The following is a 25315-nucleotide window of genomic DNA, read 5'->3' as shown; positions in this document are numbered from 1 at the left end:
TTAACATTTCAAAGAAGGAGGACTCATTTTGTTTTTTCAAGTCTTTCTAACACTGAACCATCCATATCTGAAAAAAAAAATGATATTATTACTTTACTGGCATCACTGCTGGGTTTGCAGGGTAAAAACAACACCCCCAAGCCTTCTTACACTGTTTGCCTAGAGGCCCCCTGGCTTGCCTTTTGGTTCCAAGGTGTGTGAAGTGAGGTGTTACTGTACTAAAGGTTTTTTTCATCATCTTTGACAATGGTGCTTATTTATTGGTCGTCTGCCACGTGTAAGGCACTACAAATAGCACAGGGAAATGACTTCTTTCTAGAAACTTAAATTCTAGTTTGGAGGAGGACGTAGTGGAGCAGATCTAGCCACAGTACTTGGAATTTATCAGAGGTGCAGCAGGGTAGCTCAGCCCCAGGAAGGCCTAGGGCTGGGGAGTCCTCCTGTCCCCAGAAGACTGACATTTGACTGAGAGTGCAGCTTTCAGGGGGACTTGGATGGAGCTGAGAGGGAGCAAGAGGCCCTGGGAAATGCACAATAGCAGAATCAGCCCCATCTGTCAGCGGGTGGCATAAGGTGGCCAGAACACCACACCTGAGTTGAAGCTTGTCTATACATGCCAGGTGGGTAGGGAGGACAGCAAGGGCTGCAGCAGACGGAAGAGGTAACCATTTCCACCGGGGAGGGGGCGTGAAAACTTCATGGATGAGGGTGGATTATTGCTGGGTCTTGTCTAATGAGCACAGTGCTGGGTTGGCGAAGGGGAGGGAAGGGCGGCCAAAGGGAGAGATGGTGGCCAGGAGGGGCGAGGTGGAGAAGGGCCAGGTGTGTGTTGTAACTCTGAGGTGCTGGCTTCTTAGCAGAACTTGTTCTACCTCCTGGCTTCTCTGGCTGAGCCTCCCAGTGGGAAGACAATGGGTTCTGGAGTTGGATGGGCCTGGACCTCAAGACCAGTTCTACCACTTTTTAGCTGTGTCATCTTCAGCAATGTCCCCAGTCCCTCTCCATCAGCTTCCTCATGTGTACAAGGGAGATCAGGAGTGATCTTGTAGACTTTTCAGAAGGAAAAAACAAGACTTAGATTTAACCATGAACAATGTAAACATAGTATATGCTCAGTAAAGGGTAGTTTCCTTGGGCCAGCCCTTCCACAGGGCCCTGGTCTGGAGCCTCCTGAGGCCCACAGTCTCTGCCCAGCTTTCTGACTCACTCACAACCACTGTCAAGTCAGCAGGCACAGGAGGAAAGGCATGACCTCATCTTCTTCCCACACATCTCCTCTCTCTTTTGTGCCACATTTTCTGTCTAGTGTAGAGTTTGAACCTGGTCCAAACCCTTGGCACCCTCTTTGGCTAGTTTTTGCCTTTCATGTGATGTTGTAGTCCATCATCTCATCCTGTCTATTTCTTTCTCCCGTGACACTATAGTCTACGGCTGTGCCAAGGGCACATCACCCCACATCTAGATGGCCCAGCCGCCTTCCCGAGGGCATCTCTGACTTTAGCAAGTCCCCGTCTATCTTGCACATTCTTCAGACCCTGCTGAACTCAATCCTTCCACGGTCCTTTACTTTGGCCATATCTTTCCCATCTAACTTTGTTTTTGTTTTCCATTAGTTCCAAGAACAATAATAGCTAATATTGATGTGTGCTGGGTATGTTGAAGGACTTTATATTGGCCTCCCCCCCCCGCCCTTTTTTTTTTGAGACGGAGTCTCGCTTTGTCACCCGGGCTGGAGTGCAGTGGCGCGATCTCAGCTTACTGCAACCTCCGCCTCCCGGGTTCAAGCGATTCCCCTGCCTCAGCCTCCCGAGTAGCTGGGACTACAGGCATGTGCCACCATGCCTAGCTAATTTTTTATGTTTTTTAGTAGAGATGGGATTTCACCATGTTAGCCAGGATGGTGTTGATCTCCTGACCTCATGATCTGCTCACCTCAGCCTCCCAAAGTGCTGGGATTGCAGGTGTGAGCCACTGCTCCCAGCTGGCCCATTTTTTTTTAATAACCCCATGAGGTAGGTATGATAACTATTGCCATTCACAGTGACTCACGCCTGTAATCCCAGCACTTTGGGAGGCCGAGGTGGACGGATCACAAGGTCAGGAGATCGAGACCATCCTGGCCAACATGGTGAAACCCCGTCTCTACTAAAAATACAAAAATTAGTTGGGTGTGGTGGCACATGCCTGTAATCCCAGCTACTTGAGAGGCTGAGGCAGGAGAATCGCTTGAACCAGGGAGTCGGAGGTTGCAGTGAGCTGAGATCATGCCACTGCACTCCAGCCTGGTGACAGACCAAAACTCTGCCTCAAAAAGAAAAAAAAAAAATAGTGGAGAGAACTGAGCATGGGAAAATTAAGTGATTGTCTAAGTTGCACAGCTAGTCAGTGTTTGAATCCAGGCGACCTGACTCCAGACCCTATACGTCAGACCCACTCTGACTTCACTGTCTTCCAGATGCTCTAGAAGAGTGGGGCTCTGTTGTTCACTTCTACTCGTTACCCTGTAGAGTAGACACTCCCTAAATGCATGTGCTGTACAACGTCCTCATTTCCTTTTCTGTACCTTGTTTATGCCATTCTCCCCCAGCATCGTGGCAGGAGGTGGAAGCAGGGTTCAGTGCTCTGAATGTGAACTCAGACAGCTTGGGCTTCAGATTTCAACCACTTTCCAGGTCACTCTTTTAAGCTACAGTTTCACCCTAAAAAAATGGCGATAATCATTGTGCCCACCTCCTGGAGCTTGTATGATGAACATATCAAATTTTGCAAGTCAATGCTTTAGTCTTATGCCTAACGCATAGAAAATGGTAAACTAACAATAGCCCCACCGGCTCTATCATCTAACTTTGTCCATTCTTTTCTGGCCCCTTTCAACGTGTGTGTGCTCTCTGGCACTTGTCTAATGTCTTCAGCTCATAATGAACTAGATACTTGTTCCTGTTTGACCATAGATTAGCTGTGTGACTTTGAGCAAGTTACTACATTTTACAAGCCTAAGATGTACCATGGTGATCATGGAGGGTTCTTTGGGGACTGAAGGAGGAATATGTGTATCATGGTAAGCACTCAGTCCATTTTAGTTTCTTTGCCTTCTTCCTTCCCTCATCACCAACTTCCCTCCACTGACCAGCAGGCCCTCCATAAAAGCTCATTGATAGACTCAATACCTCACTTCGTTTAGAAGAAAGGAGGTTCCTATTGTATGGGATAGCCTGGGTTGTAGTCAGTTCACAGGGAACTCCAGAAAGTTGTAGAGTCCTGCCCTATACATTTTTGTTGTTGTTGTTGTTTCGTTTGTTTGTTTTTTTTTTTTTTTTGCCTTTTAAAGATGTACTCTTAGTGGTAGTTCTAAACATGGCCAGACCTTATAAAATAAAAAAAATTTATACAATTTTGACATCCTCTGAACTCATCCATTCAGCAAATAATTCTTGAATATCTCCTCTGTCTCAAGAACTGTTGTAGCTGTTGGTGGCATGATGTGGACCAAAACAGTCCTGGTTTTTGTTTTCATGGGGCTTTGTTGTTGGGAGACAGACATCAGCCATCCATAGAGTAAACTACATAGCGAGATGTGCTAGGAAGGGAAATGAAAGGTATCCCAAGATACGAAATAAGGGGGATTTAGAGTTGAGCACCAAGGAAGTATTCCCAGTGAAAAGGACGTGTGAGCAGAGATCTGAGGGCCCAGGAGGAGTACCCAGGTACAGAGGCAGTGGAATACCTTCAGATTTAATCATCACTCCTTTTCTTTTAATGCAATATACTATTTAGTATTTTATTAAGCTTGGATGATGACAGATGATAATTATTCTTAAAATCTGGAGGCATCCAAATATGCTGTCACTGGCTGCTTTTATCTCACTATAAATAGTACGTGTGTTGGGCTGGGTGAGGGAGGCTGAATTGTATTTAAGCACAACTGGTGCATTGTGTGTGTGTTTTTTTTTAAATTATACTTGGGGCCAGTTCTGTCAGTAAAGCCCATCCAGGCACTTTGTCACATTATGGATAGCGCTGTCTGGGCTTGCCTGCCCAGGGCAGGTGCTCTTTATTTTAATTTGTATTACGTATATTTGCTCTGAAAGTTGTTTTTGTTGAAACTTGAAAAGCCAGGTGCTTGCAGCTAGAGAATGGGCAGACTTATTGGAAATTTGCTGAACAAGGTTTGTTACCATAAAGTAGGGACACCCTCAGCCAAGTGTAATGGGCTATGTAGAGAATTGTCTATCAAAATCCCCAGTACGATGGCCACTACGGAACTGGACTTCTCTTTCAGGACTGGCATCTCCTGAAGCGTTATGGCAGGGTCTCTCAAAGTGAGGCGCCTGGGATAGTAAAGAGATTACGTTGTAAGAGACACAAACGTGACAGGGAACTACCGTGTCACTGATGGTTCCAGCACCTTGCTGTCCAGTCTGTTTGATGAGGTCAAGGGAAGATTCTCTCTGTAGCTGTCATTTTTCCAGCACCTTTTATTTGCAAATTTTTCTTTTAACATGAAGAAGCAGGTCCTGGGAGACAGTTCCATCTAGCTAACTTTGCTTTGCTTTCATATTTATATTCATGTTATTTATTTATTTATTTATTTATTTATTTATTGAGAGAAAGTCTTGCTTTGTTGCCCTGGCTGGAGTGCAGTGATGCGAACTTGGCTCACTGCAACCTCCGCCTCCTGCATTCAAGCAATTCTCCTGCCTCAGACTCCCGAGTAGCTAGGATTGCATGCCTCTGTGCCACCATGCCTGGCTACTTTTTACATTTTTAGTAGAGATGGGGTTTCACCACGTTGGCCAGGCTCATCTCGAACTCTTGACCTTAAGTGATCTGCCTGCCTCAGCCTCCCAAAGTGTGTATTCATGATATTTCTATTTATGGCAAGTGACACATATTTATAGCAGTGACTTAAAGATTCTTATAAAATTAAAAATGAATTGATTTGTTAAGTAAATAATAGTAGAAATGACACTCAGATTTGGTAAAATCGTGAGGGTAGTACTTGAATGACTGAAGTTTGGGAATACTGCCTTGGCGTAATGTGGATATTTTTTCTTCCACTGTCTGGTATTTAGTTTCTGTTTCTGAGGACCTACTTAAAATTTGGATGTCAAAATGTGATAACATAATAATATACTACTTCTTACCCACTATTATGGCTATACTAAAAACGATGGATGATAACTAGTGTTGGTGAAGATGTGAAGAGGAACCTTCATAAATTGCTGGCAGGAATGTAACATGGTGCAGCTTCTCTGGGAAACAGTTTGGCAGTTCCTCAAAATGTTCAAGAGTTACCACATGACTCAACAGTTCCACTCCTAGGTCTATCCTCAAGAGAACTGAGAACGTATGTTCACCTAAAAACCTATACATGAAGTTCATAGCAACATTATTTATAATAGCCAAAAACAGGAAACAAACCCAAGTGTCCATCAACGGATGAATGGATAAAAATGTGGTATATCTGTACAATGGAATATTAGTCAGCCATGAAGAGGACTGAAGTACTGGTGCAGGCTGCAACATAGATAAACCTTGATCACCTGATGATATGTGAAATAAGACAAAGATAAAAGGTTGCATATTGTATGAAATGACTTATATGAAATGTTCAGAACAGACAAATCATAGAAATAAAAGGTAGATTCGTTCTCAGCACTTTGGGAGGCCAAGGCAGGTGGATTTCCTGAACTTAGGAATTTGAGACCAGCCTGGACAACGTGGTGAAATCCCGTCTCTACAAATACAAAAATTAGCTGGGCATGGTGGCTTGCGTCTATAGTCCCAGCTACTTGGGAGGCTGAAGGTGGGAGGATTGCTTGAACCTGAGAGACAGAGGTTGCAGTCAGCTGAGATTGCACCACTGCACTCCAGCCTGGGCGATGGAGTGAGACCCTCAAAAAAAAAAAAAAAGGAAAGAAAGTAGATTCTTGATTACAGGGGTTGGGAGAATAGGAAATAAAGAATGATGGCTCATGGGTAGGGTGTTTCTTTTTGGGGTGATGGAAATGTTCTCAAATTACAGTTGACCCTTGAACAATGTAGGTTTGAACTTCACAGGTCCACTTATAAGTAGATTTTTTTTTTCAGTAAACATATTGGAAAATTTTTTGGAGATTTGCAATAATTTGAAAAAACTCTGTAGTCTCAAAATATCAAAAAAAATTAAGAAAAAGATAGGTATGTCATGAATGCATAAAATATATGTAGATATAAATCTGTGTGTTAACAGACTTTATGTTATCTGTAAAACTTCTGGTCAACAGTAGGCTATTAGCAGTTAAGTTTTGGGAAAGTCAAATGTTACACATGGATTTTTTACTATGAGGGGGGTTGGCACACCTAACCCCAAGTTAGTTCAAGGGTCAGCTGTAGATAGTGGTGATTATTGCATAACCTTGTGAAAATACTAAAATCCACTGAATTGTACACTTTAAAAGATCAAATTTTATGGTATGTGAATTACATCTTAATAAGAAAGATCTGGTAGCAAAAGAACACATGACTGGTGATAGAAGGCTTTTTGTGGAGGTGTCTAGCGTTGCCGATGGAATGGGACTGGTGTCATCGTCCCATTGTTTAATAGGATGGTGCTTTTCCTAATGGTGCCTATGTAGCCTTTGGTGCCAAAATCCTATTGTAGGCTGACATTAGCAAGCTCCAACTGGCTGGACAAAGTGTAATATTAGGTTTTTATCTTCACAGTAGCACTCTGAGATCTCTGGATTATTCATTTATTTATTATTCATATGTGATGATGATGGGGGAGGAGGGCTTAAAGTTGGGTGGTAGAGTAGGGACCTGAACCCTGGTCTTTATACTTCCTTTCTACTATTATTTGTAAACAAACTGTCACACACTTGAGAGGTAGCCAATCAGTTGCAAAATGGGGTTGAAGATGAGAAAGTTCTCTCTTGCCAGATTAACTCGCTTATTTAAGGATTTATGCTAATGAATTTTTTCTTTGATGCCACTATAAATATTGACTCAAGATGTCATGAACAGCAATAATAAAGTACTCTTTAATTTGCAAAGAACTGTCAAACACAGTACTTTGTATTTTCTTACTTTATTTATTTATTCAGAGATGAGGCCTTGCTCTGTTGGCCAGGCTGCAGTGCAGTGGCACAATCTTAGCTCACTGCAGCCTCTAAGTCCTGGGCTCAAGCGATCCTCCCACTTTAGCCTCCCAAAGTGCTGGGATTACAGGCATGAGCCACCATGCCCACCCTATCTTAGTTTAAAGCTGAGGAAACTGAGGTCTAGGGATTAAGCAACTTCTCTACACATATAGGAAATTAAGAAGTCAAGCCGGCTCTTAAGCCCAAGTTGTCTGACTCTGTGTCTGCTCTATTTGAATTTTTCCGTAATGGCTTCCTGTTGCTTTGGTGTGTGGGGAGGCGTTCGTTCTTCATTCATTCAGTAGTTATTTACTAAGTGCCTCCTATCAGCAAGAATCTGTTCTAGGAGCAGGAGATACTGCAGGTAATAAGACAGATGAGATCCCTAGTTCTACGGTGCAGATGTTTTAGAGGAGGTGACAGACAGGAAGCCATTATCCTAATAGAGTCAGTAATTTCAAAAAGTGTTGTCTTCAGAAGGAAAAAATTTAAAAGGCAGTATGATAGAAGTGACTGAGATACAAGGTGGACTTTTTTAGGTTAGATGGTCATGGTGTGTGTGTGTGTGTGTATAAAATATATATGGGCTGGGTGCAGTGGCTCATGCCTGTGATCTCAGCACTTTGGGAGATCAAGGAGGGTGGATTGCTTGAGGCCAAGAGTTCAGGACCAGCCTGGCCAACATGATGAAACCTCATTTCTACTAAAAATACAAAAATTAACTGGGTGTGGTGGTGCCTGCCTGTAATCCTGGCTGCTTGGGAGGGGGCTGAGGCAGGACAGTCACTTGAACCCGAGAGGTGGAGGCTGCAGTGAGCCAAGATCGAGCCACTGCACTCCAGCCTGGGCGACAGAGTAAGACCCTGTCTCAAAAAAAAAAAAAAAAAAAAAAAAAAAGCCTAGGCATGGTGGCTCATGCCTGTAATCCCAGCACTTTGGGAGGCTGAGGCAGGCAAATCACCTGAGGTCAGGAGTTGGAGACCAGCCTGGTCAAAATGGCAAAACTCTGTTTCTACTAAAAGTACAAAAATTAGCCAGGCATGGTAGTAGGTGCCTGTAATCCCAGCTACTCAGGAGGCTGAGGCAGGAGAATCGCTTGAACCCAGGAGGCGGAGGTTGCAGTGAGCCGAGGTTGCGCCATTGTACTCCAGCCTGGGCGACAAGAGCGAGCCTCCATCTCAAAACAAACAAACAAAAATGATATATATATACTTATAATGGGTCTAACCACATACTTTACATACTTATATAGTATATGTATATAAGTAAAATATTATGAAAATAAACTTGAAATTAAATACTTATTTTTCAATAGAAGACTGTCATTCTAATGTGTGATTTTCCCATCAAGGCATAAGCCTTGTGCAAAATCACTTCAAGGAGTTACCTCTTAGGAATATGACCTATGCTTCTTGCTTAAGTCACTGAACAGCTGTGACGATCGTAAGCAGAAGATGGTGTCTCCAGTTGTTGGTGCTCTTCAGGACCACCTGTTGACAGTGTGTACTGTGAGAACCCCTGAAGGCATCTGTAAGCCCTCCATGGGGGAGTGTTACATAGTAGTAGCATCTAGTTGTTGTATGTCCTGGCTAAATAAAGTTGGTTTAGATGGAATAAATTCTTTGTTTTGGGGAAAGTGTCATTCTTTTAGGACTCCCAAGCAGAAAGCTTTTATGTTGTTGGCAGCGCTGTGCCTCTCCGAAACAAGAAACAGGCCATGAGGGATGGAGGTGATTAAAGTATCTCTACTCCCGGCGGGTATCTGGGGAGGATGCGGTCGGTGGTTCCATGGGAAAGGTTTCAGTAGCTGTTGTTTTTACTTAAAGACTACTCTTGGGAATGGCTGTGGAGGCCATTTGAGGTCTCCAACTGGAAACAGTGGCCATCTAATCTGCTTTTCCTCTTCCCCAAAGTTTTGCCTCCCTCTTTGCTGCCTCCTGCCTGCCTGTCCTGTTTGTTTTCTCTTTGCTTAGCTCTCTTCCTTGGAGTGGTACTCCCACATTTTCTTCTCTTCCATAAAAAAATACAGGTGGGCCGGGCTCACTCCTGTAATCCCAGCACTTTGGGAGGCTGAGGTGGGTGGATCACTTGAGCCCAGGAGTTTGAGCAAGCCTGGACAACATATCGAGACCCTGTCTCTATAAAAAAAAAATACAAAAAAATTAGCTGGGCATGATGGTGTGCACCTGTAGTCCCAGCTACTCGGGAGGATGAGGCAGGAGGATCATTTGAGCCTGGGAGGTGGAGGCTGCAGTGAGCCATGATTGCGCCTCTGCACTCTAGCCTGGGTGACAGAGCTAGACCCTGTCTCAAAAACAAAACAAAAACCAAAAAAGCAATTGGAGGACAACAGCTCAGAAGGTCTTTTTTCACCCATCCTTCCCCTCCCCACATTCCCCCATCCCCAACATGTTTTCTTTAAGGGATTACCTAGTTGTTTCCATAAGGGCCAAGGCTGGGTCCTGGACTCTGGGAGTGTGAACCCTCAGGGTTTACAATATTTCCAGAATTTTGCCAGTATTGCTGCTCATGCTTGTGTGTGTTTCCGTGGGGGCAGGCGCTTCCTTTGTTTTTGTTTTTGTGGTGAAACACAAGTCCATACATGAGCCGAGGAAACTGGCCTTTCTCTGCTTACAAGCCACTAGACAGGTATTTTGTTTCTGGAGCCCTTAGGATATACAAGTACATGGTGACCTGTGCTGACAACTACTTGACATTTTCTCTTTCTGTAGTACTGTTTCTCTCTCCCTGCTTTTGTCTATTTCTGAAATGTGAATGGCACACAGAAAACTTGAAGTACACAGCCTAAAGTACCATATTGTTATTTGGTCCCAGCAAGGGATAACTTGCCATTTTCTAAAGTTTTTTCAAAATAAATTTGGAACATATAGGTAGAGAGTTTGTGAATTCCACAAGTGTTTCATCCTTTGGAGGCAGTTAATTGCATATGGCTGCTTAGGTCACTACTGGCCTGGAGGGCCAGTTTCTAGAGATACATTCAAACATGAAAGCACTAGAAGAGAATTCCATCCAGATTTCCTGAAAAGAATATACAGAATCCCCCTCACCTGTATTTTTGAGTGTTATTTAGAAACTTGGGCTACCCAACTCATCACATACTGGCTTCTGATAATGTCTTTAAGTTAAAAGTATTTTCTCGTCTGACCCATCCAGGTGGGAGAGCCATTTATATCTACATGGCCATGAACATTTCTGATGGCAGTCACAGACAGTAAGCTAAGTTAGCTTAAATGATGTGTATAATTTCCTGTTATATAAAACTGTACTTTCCAGAGATCAGCTAAAGGAGACATCGGTGAACGTTTCTGTGTTGGAGGATGGGGGTAGCATCTGGCAGTGAGAATGTGAGTCCCCTGGTGTGAGCCAGGCTCGGCGAGGCTGTGAGCAAGTCACCTCCCTCTGGGTGCCTCAGTTCCTCAGCTCCAGGTGGTACAGTTATAGTACGCATATGAGGGGATGCTAAGAGACTTAAGGGGTTATATATATATATTAAGTCTTAGAAAGTACCTGCCATGCAGAAAGTGACATTTACCTGTTTTCTGTAATTATACGTGTAATTTTATATGTGCACTTTCCCAAATTTTAGTAGAGTCTTTTGAATATTAGAGGAAATTTGAGTTCTTCTTAACCATAATATTTGGTAAGATAGATCGACCCTATTGTATTTTGCATTAAAGACTTTAGAATTTTATTTAAGCTGTCAATTTTGCAGATCTGAAGATGGAAACTCTTGTATTTATTCACCAAACACAGACCACTTTTTTTTTTTTTTTTTTTTTTTTTTTTGAGATGGAATCTTGCCCAGTCGCCCAGGCTGGAATGCAATGGCACGATCTCGGCTCACTGCAACCTCCGCCTCCCAGGTTCAAGCGATTCTCCTGCCTCAGCCTCCCGAGTAGCTGGGATTACAGGTGCCTGCCACCATGCTCGGCTAATTTTTTGTATCTTTAGTAGAGACGGGGTTTCGCCATGTTGGCCAGGCTGGTCTCGAACTCCTGACCTATTGATCCACCTGCCTTGGCTTCCCAAAGTGCTGGGATTACAGGTGTGAGCCACAGTGCTGCGCCCACAGACCACTTTGAAGTTTTCCCCTGCTCTCTCCCTCCCGTGCCATGACGTCCCTCTTGAGAGCACACTGGTGGCCTGGGCTTTATGGCTCACTAAGGCCTTTGACTTTCTTTTTTTCTTTTTTCTTTTTCCTTTTTTTTTTTTTTCTGAGACAGAGTCTTGCTCTGTCGCCAGGCTGGAGTGCAGTGGTGCAATCTCAGCTCACTGCAACGTCCACCTCCTGGGTTCAAGCGATTCCCCTGCCTCAGCCTCCTGAGTAGCTGGGATTACAGGCGAGCACCACCACGCATGGCTAATTTTTTGTATTTTAGTAGAGATGGGGTTTCACCATGTTGGCCAGGATGGTCTCAATCTCCTGACCTCATGATCCGCTGGCCTCGGCCTCCCAAAGTGCTGGGATTACAGGCCTGAGTCACTGCGCCCGGCCCAGGCCTTTGACTTTCTTTAGCGTGCTTCTTAAATCCACGATGTGAGTTGTATGTTAGTGTGAATGTTTCCGAGAGTAGAATTTTTTTCCTTTTGAGAACCTCAGTGGCATTGCCTGCTCTTGCCCTCTGTGAGAAGGACAGCAGAGGGGGCACTGCTGTCCCTGCTGTGACAATGTGCAGTGATCACAGGGAGGCTTTCACCCTCTACCCTAACAGTCAGTCCCAGCTGAGCCAACCCAGGATCTGGTTTTCTGTATATCAGATGCACGATGCACACAACTGTTTTATTAAACATGAAACACAACCAAGAAGTATAACAGTGCTTTACAGTTCTTCTCTAATTCTGGCCTTGTATGATCTTATCATGTATTAACCTCAGAAACACTACTTTTGCACATGTCAGTTAACTGTACACAAATAGTGCCAATTCCTGCCCTATTGATGGGAGCTGGCTTTGCTATTAGAGGACTTTCTCTTATCGGGGGTTTGGCATGAAGGTGGTGCCTGATTAGTTTGAAGATGGGAAAAAACATAGCACCTTAAGAGGTACAGAATCATAGCAACGCAGGGCCAGTGGGAACCACAGGGTCACCTTCCCAGCCCCTGCATTTTACACTGCAGTGAAGAAGCCAAGTGATCTGATTGAGGTCACTTAGCTCATGAGAGCCAGAGCCATAGGCCTAGATACTCTTCCCTCAGCACAGCAAAAAGGTGACTCTGTAAGATGAGAGGACCCTAGAGATTCATATCAAGCAGCATAGGATCTGGGGAATGTTGTCTTGGCCCCTAGAGTGTAGTGAAAACTGGGTTTTCTGGAGAACAAGAGAAAGCTTCGGTTAAGTCATTCTGGTAACCAGGGCTGGCATCCCATGAAGCTGCGAGCATAGCAAACTTGTGGGAATTTTGTGTTGAAGAACTCGAAGGATTCTTCCCCTGCCGTACTGCAGGCTGCAGGATTGGGATCTTCTTTTTCTCACTTCCCACGGTGAATACCCCCAGCCCATGTGCCAGTGGGTTGCATAATAAATATTTGGTGATGTGTATATATGAAAGAAAGGTGAAGCCAGACACGGTGGCTCCCGCCTGTAATCCCAGCACTTTGGGAGGCTGAGGCGGGCGGATCACAAGGTCAGGAGGTATCTCGAGACCATCCTGGCTAACACGGTGAAACCCCATCTCTACTAAAAATACAAAAAATTAGCCGGGCGTGGTGGCGGGCGCCTGTATTCCCAGCTACTCGGGAGGCTGAGGCAGGAGAATGGCGTGAACCCGGGAGGTGGAGCTTGCAGTGAGCCGAGATCGTGCCATTGCACTCCAGTCTGGGCGACAGAGCGAGACTCTGTCTCAAAAAAAAAAAAAAAAAAAAAAAAAAGGTGAGAAGATGAGGGTTAGACAGGTTCACCCGAAAGAACACTGACAGGGTGGGGGGAAATTATACAACTTTATTGATTTATGCGTCTCCAAACTGCAGTCTTCAACCTCAGCTGGACTTTTCCTTCCTTTTTTTCTTTTTCATTCAACCAATCCCAAAGTGCCGCCTCTGTGCTGGGCAATGCAGGTGGCGAAATGGTAAATAATGCGGCCATGCATGGTCCTGGCCCTCTCTGGCGGGAGGCAGGGAGCTCACTGCAGCATAACGAACACATAAACAGTCACAGGTTTGGAAAGGCTTGTGGAGGGCACGGCGAATAACAGAATGCTGGGCTCCTTCATATACCGTGGTCAGCTGAAGCCTCCCTGCAGATGTGAAGGGAGCTGAGACTGAGCCATTCTAGGTAGATGGGACCTCACAGGGAAAGGCCTCGCGATAGGAGCCCGAGGTGCTTGGCCAGCATCCAGCATAGTGGTTAGGGGAGAATGTGGCGGGAGATGCCTTCAGGAAGATCACACTGGACCTTTTTGGCTGTAGATTTTATCCCCAGTGCAGTGGAAAGCCAGCAGAGCTTGGAGGAAGGGAGGGCATTGAAGTTGTGTGTTAAGAAGACTTTAAGGAACCTCAAAAACATGATACTAAGTGAAAGAAGCCAATCACACAAAACCACATACTGTATGATTCTGTTTATGTGAAATGTGCAGGATCCATTATGTGAAACATCCAGGCAAATCCATACCGACAGAAAGTAGATTAGTAGTTGCTCAGGGTTGAGGGTCAGACAGGTTCACCTGAAAGAATACTGACAGGATGGGGGGAAATTATACAATGTTATTATATAATTTTGGGGGGAGGGACTTCTAATGGGTACAGAATTTTCTTTGGTGGGGGGTTGTTAAAAATTCTAAAATTGATTGTGGTTAGGGTTGCACAGCTCTGTGGATATTCTAAAACCCACTGAATTGTTACTTTAATAGGCGAATTATATGGTATATGCATTATGTCTCAATAAAGCTGCTATTAAAACATTTTAGAAAGACTTTAATGCTGCCTGGCAAACCTGCTCCATTGTCCCAGGCGGCTGTCCCCAGCTGTTTCGGCCCTTTTCCAGCCTCCTTGTATTGGAGCACCCCCTCCTGCCTCCAACTCCTGCCACTTCAGGAAGTAAAAGGCATCGGTTGGGGATAATTTCAGATTCCTGCCATCAAATCTCCAAATCTCGCAAGCCCATGCTGGGTTCATGCTCTCCTTTCACAATTCTGGGAAATGGCTTTAAATCCTGACTCTGCCTATTATTGGTTGTGTGACTTTAGGCCAGTTACTTATAAGCTGAGCCCCAGTTTCTTTTATTTTTTAAATAATAGTGCTTACTATGTACCTGGCAATTTTTGTAAGTGCTTTAAGAATATTAACTCATTTACACATTTTAACACATTTAATCATCCAGTTAATCCCATGAGGTATAGGGACTGCTGTCCTCTCCATTTTGTAGATGAGAAAAGTGAGGCACAGAGAGGTTAAGTAATTTGCACAAGGTCACACAGCTGGGAAGTGGTAGAGCTGAATCCAGGCCTTCTGGCTCCACAGGCCATACTGTTTCTCCTGGCCTGTATAGTTGGTGTAGAGCTTCTTCTTGCTTGTTTTACAATTGTTTAATCTTCAGCTACTTGAACAGCAACTATAAATTATGCCATTTCCACAATGCATCCCGTGGTGCTAAAAACATAGTAAGTACTCAGTAATAGAGTCTGCACATTAACGTACTTAATTGTCTTCCCCTCCACTTATTTCTTCATTGACCACCTCAGACCCCACAAGGATCTAGGTGCCCAGTTGAGGTCCGGGTTCTGTCTTAGCTTTGCCTTTTTCCTGATAGTCTTTGGGATTTGCTTTCCTTATCAATAAACTGGAGATGATGATAACCTGGCCAGCACCCTCCGTGGGGTCACTGCAGGGATCCGTAAGCCACTGTGTGGGTGGAAACTTTGTAAATCAAGCCGCCCCCTATTCATGCAGGGTTTTAATTTAATGCAAGACCTGGCTGTTTGGACCACGCACTTCGAAATGATGATGGCAGTGTTGGGAGAGGCTTGGCTGAATGGTTTTTCCATGGAAATCCTGACGGCTCAGGTGGAGCAGAAGTGATGGATGTGTTCACCTCCATACCGTAGAACTTGCCCAACTTGACACTCAAGCAATGGGTGCAGCTGTTGCAGCCACTTCATGTCTCTGTGCGGAGCTGGTTCTCCTCAATGCTAAAAACATAAACTTGCTGTGTGGCAGGGGAGCTAGTTAATTCTATCCTTCATTCAGCGTAAGCATGAACTGAGGATAGTTTTGCCAGTGTTTGGTTTTTAGACCAAATCGAATTTACAGTTTTGGCAAAGTAGGCTGCACTAGAGGAGGCAAAAAGTACAGCTTTCTGGGTAAAATGCATTCCTTTCTTCTGTTTCACATGTGGCTTCTCTCTTCCCCTCCCCTCCCCTTGTTTGGTCCAAGGTCTGTTACAAAATTGGATACAATGGTTTGGTTACTGAATTACAACAAACAACCTTGGAAAGTACATGTTTACCAGAGTATTGCGTAGGTTTTGTGTTCATCCCCACAGTTGGGTTTTTGCCTTTAGAATCTCTCATTTTGCATTTTTAATGTCTGCTGTGAGATATAGGTATATGCTTATACACACACATGCACGCGCACACACACCTTCAAACATATAAGTCAATGTTGTGTTTCTTCTCTGCCCTCAGTATTATCTTTCAAGCTCCTCATACATTGTTTTTTGAGGGAGGAGCAAGGAAGGAGGACTCAAAGGAGAGTATTGAGGGCTGCCATTATATTCTGAATTCTGATGATCTCTTCACTTGACTTAAGATTTGCATGTCGGTTCTTTTTTTGTGATTTAGATCAGCATAAACTCCTCCCTCCAAAAATGCTTTCAGATAATACCAACTTCTGTTCTTTCGCCTGTCCTTGCTCTGGGCACTTCTCCCTCCGTGGCTAGACTTTGTTCAGCAGCTCAGGGTCCCAGGAGGGGGTGGGGGCAGGCTGGGTCCATTTCACAGTGGTCAGAAGTTGTACAGAATCTGTTGGGGTTGGGGCAGCGTAGGCTTGGGAGCCCTACAGCTTGAGAGCCAGAGGTTCCTGGTTAAAGTTTTCAGCTGGGACACATTACTTACCCATTCAGAAACCTCAAATGAGGGCAGCCCATCTGACTGTTGTTTGCTGGTTAACTTGAATCCTTGAGCTAAGGTATTCCTTCTATTTTTACTTTCTTAAATTATCCTGGCATGGATGTGTTTGCTAGTTCCAAATTTTGTTTAAATAATATGCCTTCTACTTATGTCGTGAAACTCAAAGTGTGGTTGTTCTTTGGTTATGTCTTCCGATGTCTTCAGGGTGACCTAAGTCTTAGAGGACATTGGTTACTAACAGGAAACTTGAGTTTGCTTTGGGAACAAGAAAGCGCTTTAGGGTTGACTGTCCTTCCATTCCACCTGTTTTTGCCTTTTGTAAGAAATTGAAGCTGTGGGTTCATTACTACCTATTTGGTAGCTCTTCAGCAATGTGTAGATCAGCTTTTCCCAAATGGGTAAGAGTCTAAACTTTTATTTTCTCTTCTGCATTACTGTTCTTTGGGCTTGGTACCCCAAAAAATGGCCAGTGGGGTGTCCCTTGTCCTCAAAATCAGTCATTCCATTTCAGAAACAAAGTGAAAGAACTTTGCTGGTTCTAAATTGGGCTTCCCAGGGTTCTTGGTGGCTGGATCTTTATTATGTGTTTGGATTTCACGTGGTCCCTGCTTCCAAGGGAGCAGCAGTCCCAGCTCACAGCTCTGATCAGGGTCAAAACCCGACTTACATGCATCATCTTTATATGGTTTTTCTCAAGACCAAGTTCATTCATTTGCTTGTCTGTCTTTCTTTCTCTCTCTTTTTCTTCTTTCTCTTTATTTCTTTCTTCCTTCTTTCTCTTTCTTCTTTCTTTCTTTTTCTTTCTTTTGTAGCTTTGAGGATATTTAGGTCTTAAGTTTCGGGCAGCTTATTTCCTTTTTCATACTCTGCTCTTGTAAGTAAAGGTAACTTCTGAGTAGCTCAGACATATGTTGGAACTATGGATCTTTAGACCTGAAAGAAACACTGCAGCTTTCCAATCCAGTTTTCAGACATTATGTTTCATCATGGTCCCCGTTCTTCAAATTAAATTTAACCACAAACCTCGAAGGATGACTGATAAAATCAGAGCTGCAATTAGTAGTGTGCGTGGGTGTCAGTTCTAATGGAAGCCTGCTAATCCACTGATGGGAAGCCTGAGAACCAGAACTAAGTGAGTTAGCCAGTGTTACTGGGGCAGGACAGGGAGTACAGCCAGGAGGAGAAATTGGGCTCATTTAGGTAGAAATCAGATTAGTGGCAGCTGGGGATGGGGCTGTGGGGAGGGAGTGGGCAGCAAAGGGGCCCGAGGGAACTTTTTTGGGGGGTTGTAGGAATGTTTCTATCATGATTGTAGTGTGGTTGAATGACTGCCTATTTGTCAAAGCTCACTGAGTTGTACCCTGGAAATTGGTGACTTTTAATGTCTGTAAATTATGCCTCAAGAGAACTGACAAAAAGAAAATAATAAAGTGGCTCAAAAGTTGTAAGAAAACTCCTAAAACATTCAGGTCTTTCATTAGGGGAGGGGAGGTAACATTTTCTATGCTTTTAAATTGAGTGTAACTGTATGAAACGATTCCTTAAAAAATACAACAAAAAAAGAAAAACTCACATTCCCTTAATTCCAGACTAGACTGGTGGAGTCTATTTTTCTGGTCGGCAGAGGTCATCATCACTCTGTACTCATCGCTGCTGTCAGTTATACCAAGGGCCTGTAAACCTGGGCCAGGTAGTAAATATTTTAGGCTCTGTGGGAGAGCCATAAGGTCTCTATCACAGCTATTTAGCTCTGCCATTGTAGTACAAAAGCAGCCAGAGGCAGTCTGTAAACCAAGGAGTCATGGCCGTGTTCCATTCAGACTTTGTTTGCAGAAACAGGCAGCTGGCAGGATTTGGCCTGGGTGCTGTTTTTGCCAACCTGTGAGTGACATTTTTGTTACTTTTGGAGAAACTCAGCAGAACAGGTGTGCTTACTGTGTCCTCACCAGTAGGGTGAGTTACAGCATGATGGGACTGCAGGGAGGTTTGGAAGAGGATGGGTCCTAAAGGGCTTGAGATGCTGTGTTGAGCTAATGGACTGGCATCCATTAAGGACAGGATGGTTTTGCTCAGATGGAATGATAGAGGATGAATTAAGAGGAAGAAGAGAGTGAGCATGGCTGCCACTTTCTAGGTTACTGCAGAAATCCAGGGAAGACATAAGTTCAGCTGTGACAGTGACCACGAGCAGAAGGGGACATGGTGACGGGATACTCTGCAGAGACAACTGACAGAACAGAATGCAGAGAACGCCTGTAGCTGGGATTACAGGCCACCACGCCCGGCTGTTTGCATTTTTAGTAGAGACAGGGTTTTACTGTGTTGGCCAGGCTGGTCTCAAACTCCTGACCTCAGGTGATCCACCCACCTTGGCCTCCCAAAGTGCTGGAATTACAGGTGTGAGCCACTGCATCCGGCCCACTCCTGGGTTTCAAACATAGTATTATTGAATAACCTCAAATTGCTATATTTAAGTCAACTCTTTATCAACTAGTCCTGAAAATTAAGGCCTACAGACATCAACAAAATGAGTGACAGAAGAAAGGCATTTCCAAGTAATGTAATTGGGTGACTCATCTCACAAAAGGGCACTTGGAGGCCTACCAGTAGACCACCTTTCTGGCTTTGGCGTGCCCTGACATCAGTCTTGCTCACTCCGTTAATCATACTATGCTCACATAGAAGCCAAAACATGTCACGCTTCTGTTTGAAAACTGTCTTTTTGTTCTTAGCAACATGTCATGTTTGGGGGAAGTTATAATATACTGGACAGTGGTGTCAGTAAGTCGGGAAGGCCAAGGAACTTTGATGTCAGGTCTTTACCATGTAATGTTTTTCAAAGTATTGGGAATTCTGAGAATATTGTGGTCAGGTGTAAATGTACCCCCCAAATCCTGTTTCCTTCCCTCTGGTTCAGATAATAATAAGCTGACCTACCCCTGAACCCCGTCTCCTTTGTAGTGGAGGTCAATTCCCAGTAGAGAGTATCTTACATGTAGTAGTTGCTTCCTAAAGTTTGTTGAATTAAATTGAATTTGTGTGAGTCTGTGATGATTCTCCTCGTGGAAGAACATAGTCTACCAAAATCCTATTGGAGCAAATTTTTGCATCACATGTCCCTTTTTTTTTTTTTTCTTTGAGACAGAGTTTCATTCTTGTCACCTAGGCTGGAGTGCAATGGCATGATCTTGGCTCACTGCAACCTCCATCTCCCAGGTTCGGCTGGTTCTCCTGCCTCAGCATCCCGAGTAGCTGAGAATACAGGGGCCCACCATCAAGTCCAGCTATTTTTTTTTTTTTTTTGTATTTTTAGTAGAGACAGTGTTTCACCATGTTGGCCAGGCTCGTCTCGAACTCCTGACCTCCAGTGATCCACCCTCCTTGGCCTCCCAAAGTGCTGGGATCACAGACGTGAGCCACTGCGCCTGGCACATGTCACTTGTGATTCTTAAAAGTCTTGAGTGAGATGAGAGTCTACAAGCTTTAGCTAAACTGATTTCTGAATTTAATCATTAAAAAACAAAACAAAAACCCAGAAAACAAAAAACAACCTGAAAGCACAAAACCCAACTCAGGTGAAAGTACTCAATGCAAAACGCTGGAAGAACCACTCTGGGCTCCTGTATTTGAAGAATTGTAGCTTCTGCCAACTTGAGCTTGCTAAGCTGGAAGCAAAGCCACAGAAGGTGTGGTCTGTGGGACACTTTCCACTGAAGTCATGATGACCATTTGCTTTCTGGGACCTAGTTCATTATCTGATTTTACTCTTTTACAGAAAATGAGAGTAGCCATAGTTTTTTGTTGTTTTTGTTTTTTGTTTGTTTGTTTTTTTTGCATTGGGGCATTTACTCTAACTTCTTAGTCTTCATGTATATAATCCTTTCTACACTTAGGGGAGATTAATTAATTAATAAAAATTCTTAGTACAAGGCAGGTATCTTGTCAAAGACTGATACTGAGAGGCTTGGAGTTTTATTTTGTTTATGATATTTCTCTTTGTGTAGAAATGACCTCCTTTAATCTTGAAATGTTGAAATGTGCGGCAAATATCTGTAACTGATATCACAATCAATAGTTTATCTTTAGTTGCTTATTTGTATAAGAAAATAAAAGCAGGCCAGGCATGGTGGCTCATGCCTATAATCCTGGCACTTTGGGAGGTCGAGGCAGGTGGATTGCTTGAGGTCAGGAGTTCGAGACCAGCCTGGCCAACATGGTGAAACCCTGTCTCTACTAAAAATACAAAAATTAGCTGGGCGTGTTGGTGGGTGCCTATAATCCCAGCTACTTCGGAGGCTGAGGCAGGAGAATTGACAAGAGTGAAACCCTGTCTGAAAAAGAAAAGGAAAGAAAGAAAATAAAAGCAGATGACTTCTGTGCATTGCTGTGATATTAATATTTATGTGGAGCTCTTTGTCTTTCTTCTTGCCTCATGTGTTTATTTTACAAATATTTATTGAACACCAGCAATGTTCTCCACACCAGTGGAGGAAGTAGTGAACAAAACAAAATCATTACTTTTTTTTTTTTTTGGTTTTTTGAGATGGAGGCTGGAGTGTAATGGCATGATCTTGGCTCACTGAAACCTCTGCCTCCCAGGTTAAAGTGATTTGCCTGCCTCAGCTTCCCGAGTAGCTGGGATTACAGGTGCCTGCCACCACGCCTGGATAATTTTTTTTTTTTTGTATTTTTAGTAGAGATGGGGTTTCACCATGCTGGCCAGGCTGGTCTTGAACTCGCGACCTCAGGCGATCTGCCCACCTTGGCCTCCCAAAGTGCTGGAATTACAGATGTGAGCCACTGTGCCCGGCCAAAGTCACTGCTTTTGTGGTGCTTATGTTCTGATATAAATCATAAAAATTTTTTAGGTGAAACCAATGATGATTGCAGGCTCTCACATTTGGGAACACTTTCTGGGAAAGGTAATAACATAGCCACCTAAGCATTTGGGAGTTTCTGTGTCTCTTTAGCAATTTTTATTCTCTTTCAAAAATTTTATTACTATTATTATTTTTTCTGCCAGGTATAGTGGCTCACACTTGTAATCCTAGCACTTTGGGAGGCTAAGGCAGGAGAATAGCTTGAGCCCAGGAGTTCAAGACCAGCCTGGGCAACATAGGGAGACCTCGTTTCTACAAAAAAATAAAAAATTAGTTGGGTGTGGTGGCACACACCTGTAGTCCCAGCTACTTGGGAGGCTAAGGCAGGAGCATCACTTGAACCCAGGTGTTCAAGGCTGCAGCGAGCTGTGATTGTGCCGCAGTGCTGCAGTGAGACCCTGTCTCAAACAAACAAACAAACAACAAATTTTTTCTGTTAATAGAGATGGGATCTTGCTATGTTGTCCAGGCTGGTCTCAAACTTCTGGCCTCAAGCAGTCCTTTTGCCTTGGCCTCCCAAAGTGCTAGGATTATAGGAGTAAGCCAGCATGCCCAGCCAGCAACTTTTATTCTAAACATTTAGAAAATTGAGGACCTGAATATCACATTTTAAAATTTAACTAAATTTACAGAGTATTTACTATGTGTTCCATGGTGTTTTAAGTTCTTTATAAACATTAACATTAAATTTTCATTACAGTTCTATGTAGTGGATAGTATTAGTATTCTCGTTTTACAAATGAGACAGCTGAGTAACTTGCCCCAGGTTACCCAGTCAGTAAGAAGGGAGACTGGTATTGGATTGCAGGCTCTTATCCGTGTGTGTGTGTGTGTGTGTGTGTGTGTGTGTGTGTGTGTGTGTGTGTTTTCATCTTGCATTTGGGATTTCCTTGAAGGTTTAGGATTATATGCGGCCAGATTTCGTGACAGTAGAGTAGGTCTGGGCCCTGCAGCCCCCTTTCTGTGAGAATTTCTTCTCTTTTTCCTTCACATTTAATTACGTGTTTAATTTGTATAAATGGAATGTGTTTAATCTAATGTTACTGAATTATGTGTTTCTCTTGGTCCTGCTAGACTTTCTGTAAATTGCTTGAAGCAAGAAACTGGCAGATAGATCCATCTGACAAATAAGTAAAAGAATATGGTTTATTGCAAATTCTAAGACTATTAGATCAGTTTACTAGAAATTGAGGCTTTTCCCTCCTTTGTGGGACTGCGTAATAGTTTAATTTAGCTGTTTATAAATGTTTAATTGTATTCTAAACAATAGGACTGCCGAACAATAGGTCATAATGTATTGGAATAATAAAACTCTGGGGGGCGACACTATTTAAAACCTAGCATATTCAATATATGTGTGCCTTGAGGACAAAGTCGTCAGGCTACAATACATTCTATTCTTATATGGGTAGTAACGTGATTTTTCTGCTTGATAATTCTACATCTCAGGGAACTTGTGATTTTTTGAGGTTACAATGCTTATATTCTTTCATAATCCTCAAGGAGATTCTGGTTAGTTTCTCAGAGAAATGCTCTGTATTCTTTAATTCTCAATCTCTAATCATTTGTTGCCTGCACGCTGTCTAGATAACCCTCACCATTCCTCCCATCTCAACCTTTTCAGTGCTCTAGACATTTCCTAACTGTTGTAAAGCTACTTCTGAAATCCTACTCCTTCTGTGAATTTTTCGGTTCATTCAAAGAGAAATGTTCTGGCCTCATCTTTATTTCTCCTTAGCATTCAGGAATGAAGCTTAAGGAACATCCAATATACTTTTTCACTTTAGTTTTAATGGACTGATTTATTCTGTACATGAAAACGAATGTGAATCTCTCAGTGTTAATGCTTTGTATTATGAGCAGTGAGCTTGTTTAGCACAGTAAACATCACCTGTTCTATTGGTCACTGGGCCTTGTTTAAGAGAGTCCATCACGTATGGATTAATATGAAGGGAAATGTTATTATATTTGTATTATGTTGCTTGGGCTGCCATAACAAATTTCCATAGACTGGGAGGCTGGAACAACAGAAATTTATCTCATCACCATTTTGGAGGCTAGAAGTCTGAGATCAAGGTGTCAGCAGGGTAGGTTTCTTCTGAGGCCTCTCTCCTTGGTTTACAATGACCATCTTTTCCGTGTCTTCACGTATCTTCTGTGTGTGTCTGTGTTGTAATCTCCTCTTCTAATAAGGACACGAGTCATATGGATTGAGCCTACCTTAACGATGTCATTTGAACTTAATTCCTTCTTTAAGGATTCTCTCTCCAAATACATTCCAGGGACTGTAACATATGAATTTTGTGGGGACACAGTTTAGCCATAACAGGCTTTAAATGTATAACATAGTTGTCCTAAGCTTGTATGATGAATTAAAACAAAAAATTCTTTTTAAAGCTTAAAAGTAGGCTAGGGAAGACAGCGTCCCGAGAGAGAGGAGAAGATCATGATCAGGCTTAGAACTGGCTAAATGATTCTGGGTAAACTTCACAGTAATTTCTGTTTTGTCTGTGCTTTCTCGATTTTTTGTACTCAGTGAGATCTGAAATGCCTTTTAAGTGCCTCTAAGATTCTGTAATTCTATTTTAATAACTGTCTTGTAATTAGACCTTACTGCTGATTTAAGAAGTTGTTGGAGAAGAATTCTTATAATCCTGGGTTATAATCTCGTGTTTACGAGAAAATGCAGAAGAGTGAGGCTGTGTCCAACAGACCCCTGATGATGTGTGCATCAGCCCTTCTCTTGGCATCTTACCAGCTGTATGACTGTGGACAGGTTATGTATCCTCCTTGAGCCTTAATTCTTTCATCAACAAAATAGTTAGGAGGCTGTCCTTCAATCTTGTCCCTTGTCATGGTTGCCTGCTACAGATAGATACTGCCTCCCCTGCAGACGATTGACTCTGAGTGTCCTGGTGCTGAGGTTGCATTTGCAGCCCAGGTAGGGTGTCGGTCTCAACACCTGCCGACTTGCTTGGCCTCCACTGCCTGCCTGACTCGCATGCCACGAAGGCCACCTGTAGCTCAAGGCTGTCGGAGCAGAGCTGGTTTTATATCAATATCCCCAGCCTCACTTGCTGTGTAATGTCTAGCCCCTGGGCTAGACAGATGTCATTTCGGGGAGGATGAGTTGGGTTCCAAATGGTTACCATAGATTTTTTTATTACTTCCTCTTCCTATATTTGATAGCCCCAAATGGTTAACAGAAAACTACTTCTCTTCCTGTATCTTATTAGGAGGCAAATGGTGAACATTTGTAGGGCGGAGATGTGTTTAGCCTCACACATCAGATTTTAATATCCATAGACTTTAGTATTACAAAAAGTAAGTGCTGGGCCTTTTCTAGCTCAGAGAAATAGCCACATGACACAGGTTCAATGTGAGGGTTAAATGAATGTGAGGGTTAAATGAAATATAATGTGTGCGTGCATCTGTGCGTGTGCATGTGTGTGCATGTGTGTGCGTGTGTGTACATATGTGCATATGCGCATGTGTGTGTGTGTGCGTTTGGTGGGGAGGGGGCAGCAGCATGCTTTCTACATACTTTTCCCATTAAATTGAGTATTCACTCTCTGTGTTGGGATTGAGTTTATATAACTCGGGTCTTTTAAAACACTAAGGTGACTTTTATTATTAGGCTTGAATAGATCAGTTGATTCAGGGTAAAATGTTATTCCAGTAAAACTATTAAAACAAGTTCTCTGTACAGGAATAAGAATTCTCAAGTTCTATTTGGCTTACTCGTTTTAGTCATTATATACAAGCATTAAAATATGGTACTTTTGGCCATAGTGTTTGACCTGGAAAAATTCCCGTAAGCGAACCCATTTACCATGCCTTACTATATGGTACTACTGCTGGTACCGGTCTCTTTTAGAGTCTGTATTTATCAGGACTTTTTCAGTTGCAAGGGATAGAGATTCGACACAAACAAGCTTAATCTAAAAAGAAAACTTATTTAAACTTAAGTGAAATATTCTAGGGCTAGAAGTATCTTTATTAAGCAAGGTTAGATCCAGCGGCATATAGGATATTATTGGGGCATTTTCTCTCTCTCTTTCTCAAATGGATTTATTCTCAGAAAACTGATGAGAAAAATGACTGCCAGCATTGCCAAGGTTTATCTTTTGACTTCTGATTGGAAAGTAAGAAAGAGCTTCTCAGTTCTTGTGTCCATATATCACATATCAAGGAAGATTTTGATTTGTTCTGCTTGAGTCACATGTCTATC

General features: G+C 43.1%; 1 protein-coding gene across 5 annotated transcripts in view; it reads left to right on the top strand.

Moving 5' to 3' along the window:
- The window catches only part of CNKSR3 (CNKSR family member 3), a 105322-nt gene that overhangs the window by 34456 nt on the left and 45551 nt on the right, over positions 1-25315 (top strand). The gene's annotated exons all lie outside the window — the stretch shown is intronic.

This window comes from Pongo abelii, chromosome 5, assembly GCF_028885655.2.
Source record: "Pongo abelii isolate AG06213 chromosome 5, NHGRI_mPonAbe1-v2.0_pri, whole genome shotgun sequence".
Taxonomy (NCBI): domain Eukaryota; kingdom Metazoa; phylum Chordata; class Mammalia; order Primates; family Hominidae; genus Pongo; species Pongo abelii.
This window is presented reverse-complemented; position numbering and strand designations above follow the sequence as displayed.